At 50.3% G+C, this 3635-nt stretch overlaps 1 protein-coding gene across 1 annotated transcript in view; it reads left to right on the top strand.

The window, feature by feature from the left end:
- Nucleotides 1-3635, top strand: part of ANKDD1B (ankyrin repeat and death domain containing 1B) — an 87909-nt gene that overhangs the window by 31395 nt on the left and 52879 nt on the right.

The following is a 3635-nucleotide window of genomic DNA, read 5'->3' as shown; positions in this document are numbered from 1 at the left end:
AGACCTGGTGATCTGCTTCTACAAATGAGGCAATGCAATCCTGGATGACAACAGAACAGCGTCTGAGTGACGCAGACGCCCGGGATTGTGAAGCCGGTGCGGGCTGAGCAGTGCTCCCTGCTGTGACCACCACCACCATTGCCGCGTGTTTGAAGGGACTCGATAGGCACCTCACGATAGCCAATCAAAATCAAGCTCACGGCCATGGAGTCAGTGCTGACTGTGGGTTTCCGGGCCTGTCACTGTTTGCTGGAGTAGAAAGCCCAGTCTTTTTCCCTGAGGAGCTGCAGGTGGCTTCCAACTGCCGGCCACGCAGATCGCAGCGAGCCAGAATGGTTATTAGGAGCTCAGGGCCTATGATGACTTCAACAGAGGAGGTCCCGTTCACATTTGTTTAAACAGGATTGTGGCGTTCATGGAAGGTGCCTGATGGAATGGGTCCCTTCACCTTCCCAGAGCCACCGTCCCGCCTGTTTCTGATCCACAGCTCAGGGTTGGGAGCCGCTGGGAGCTTCCCGGGGAGTGGTTAGTAAGATTATTCTCTTTGGCCTGGAGGGAACTCCAAAAACAGATAAGGCACGCGTTCCTGCCAGGAGGCGCGTCATCATAAACTGGCTGTGATTAGGCTAGGAGAGTTTGGGTGGGGCTGGGAGAGATGGTGTGCCCTTGGAGGTCCTTTGAGGTTCCTCCCAACTCCATGACACTAGAAATAAACAGCTAAATCTTGGGGCCCTTTCCAGGGGATAGTGATTAGCCAGGAGTGGTTATGGGTAGAGTTGTTAAGACATTTTAAATCTAGGGGTACACTTTCGTCAAGAATTCAGCACACAGACTGAAGGCCTGGGGGGCAGAAGCGAGGCCATTCATATACGGGTAGAATGTTTACAAGAATTTTGTGGTAGACGGTTATGTCGCTCTGAGTTAGAGATAGGAAAGGAACTTTGTTGTGTTCAAAGGGATGTATAGGAAGTCTCTGGGGGTTAAAATGCTGGAAGCCTGTCCTTTTGGAGGGTGGGACTAAGGAGAATGAGAATCATGAGAGGACGTATGAGGGGCTTCATGTAGTTCATTGAAAATGGAATTGAAAGATAATGTAGTTTTTCCCCGGACGTTTTGAAGCCCCATGGTGTATATGCTTCTATTAGCTGGAAAGTCAGCAGATTAAATCAAGGTCATTGCCTCCGGTTTGTGCAGGGGAGTGAATCCAGTGTCTCCCACCCACAGGAGACCCTGGCGTCATTCTAAACACACTTCAGCACTTACCTCATAGGCCCAACCCAAACAAAACAGAAACAAAACTCCACGGCCATTGAATGGCCAGAATGACTCTATCGAAGGTGTCCAAGAGGATGAGTCTCTACAGGAACAGACACGGCAACGCTCTCTGGTGGAGTGGCAAATGGATTTGAACCGTCGATCTGGTGTATTTCTTCCCTCTCAGGCCTCTAGTTATGCAAGGACCTGGCCGTTTGCCTCACATGCCCTGGTTCTATTAACATCCTGACACCCGCCCCCCTGCCCTCCCCCCCGCCCCCCGTGAGAGGAGTGTTGTGGGGTGTTGACATGCACCTGAAGCATGATGGGACTTGTGCTGCACTCCATCGGCAGCCTGTTCTCGGATGAAGGGATGTGCTGTCCCCTTGGGGAGCTCCTGAGGGTGACATCTGTCGGATCCCTGTGGTAAAGGCTCGTTAGGTTGAGCTTTGGGTACCCATTGAGTGGCTGTTCTTATTAAATTTGATCATTTAAGCCCCAGCAGTGAACTGAGAAATGAAAGATAATTTCTAGTCAACAACTGCAAACCCTCAGGTTTCCTCAGATCTGAAATGCGTTGACTGTCTTGGCTACAACTCAAGAAGTGACATGCACGCTGAGTTCATCGAGGGGTAAAGGAGCAAGGGTTCTGGGCCTTCCTCCTTTAGTTCACAGCCAGAGGACATCGGAACACTGAGCCCCCGAGCTGTAGTGATGAGGGTGCGGCCAGAGCCCACTGGGCTGCCTGGAAACCCTCCAGCCGTCCACAGGAGGGTGGTCCTGTGGGCCTGCCCGGGAGAGGCCTGAAGTTGGATGTCGTCCAGTGATCTGATGCACGGCAACCCCACATGACTAGAGTTGAGGTGCCCCCTCGAGTTTTCTTACCGATCATCTTTACAGGAGCCTAATGCCAGGCTTGTCCCACTCAGGAACCCCTGGTTGGTTTGAAAGTGGAGCACTTAGCTGTTGTGCCATCGGGGTTCCTTGGAAAGAAGCTGGCTTGAACAGAATTAGAATGCCTGGTCATGCAAAGGAGCCCCAGTGGGGCGATGGTCAGAGGGCTTGGCTGTTAACCGAAAGGTTGCTAGTTCAAACCCACCAGCTGCCCCACAGGGGAAAGGTGTGGAAGTCTGCTTCCACACCGATCAGAACCCCCTGGAGCAGTTTGACTCTGTCCTATAGCACCCGTGTAGGTCGAAATGAACCCCGTGGTGCCAGTGGTTAACAGGCTTGCTGCTGAGGGAAAGGTTGAAGGGTCAAAGGTTGAAAGGTCAAACCTTTCAGAGGAGCTTCGGAAGAAAGACCTGGCCATCAACTTTGAAAAAGAAACTAACCCTCGGACACCCCGTAGTCACACTTCTACCCCGATGCACAGGGGTTACCAGGAATTGGAACGGCCCCATGGAAACCTTTGATTTATTTCTGAAACATAAATAAGAGGGGCGAGAACACGCAGTCCTCCGGTGGCTTATGAAAATGAAATAAAGTACGAACAGAAATGGTTTTGAAGACAACAGCAATGACAAACCCCAAGCCTAACTCTTTGAAATGCCTGGTGGTTACCTCGCGAAACGGTGTGTGCCAGTTGGGAAAACAGAGAGATGCACCCCCCCTTTCTCTGTGCCACTTTTGGATGTACTTAAAAGATATAAATGACGTTTTTGTGTCCTGATTTTGTGTCATTTTGAACTGACTTTTTTTTTTTCCTGGACAATAGATAATCTTTTAAAAGGGCGTCCAAAGGTTAGAATCGCTGTGGTCTTTTGGGGGAAGGATGTTTTCATGTTTGGTAACTGTCTCTTTTCTCCCAGCCTCCCATTTCCTATCAGAGGAGCTTCCTTTGTGGGTGGGGCTTCGGTTACTGTTTTGCTCTGCGGAAACACAAAGCTTTGTAGCAGCCACGTCCAAAATCGTGATATGTCCAGTATCCAGTAGTATCCGTCTCCAAACTAAAAAATATGTACTACCTACAACTCATCCTGTTACAAGGGACAAAAGTTTAGCTCAGTCTAGGCCAGTGCCGCAGCCCTTTCATACCGCTCCTCAGTGGTGGTGACACCCCAACCGTAAAATTATTTTTGTTGCTACTCCATAACTGTAATTTTGCTACCATTATGAATTGGGCGACCCCTATGAAAGGGCCATTCGACCCCCAAAGGGGTCGCGACCCACAGGTTGAGAACTACTGGTCTAGGCTAAGCAATAAAAGGCAATATCCTTTTGCATTCAGATACCAACCCAGGGGTGCTGTGGCAGAGAGGCCTGGCAGTTTGCCTTTGTCAAGATTACAGCCTCCGGCTATCGAGACCTATAGCGTCTGGGGACTTAAAGGCTTGAAAGTAAACAAGCGGCCATCTAGCCCAGAAGCAACAAAGCCCACA

This window comes from Echinops telfairi, unplaced genomic scaffold, assembly GCF_000313985.2.
Source record: "Echinops telfairi isolate 266 unplaced genomic scaffold, ASM31398v2 ScPeMD7_7469;HRSCAF=8507_1, whole genome shotgun sequence".
Taxonomy (NCBI): Eukaryota; Metazoa; Chordata; class Mammalia; order Afrosoricida; family Tenrecidae; genus Echinops; species Echinops telfairi.
This window is presented reverse-complemented; position numbering and strand designations above follow the sequence as displayed.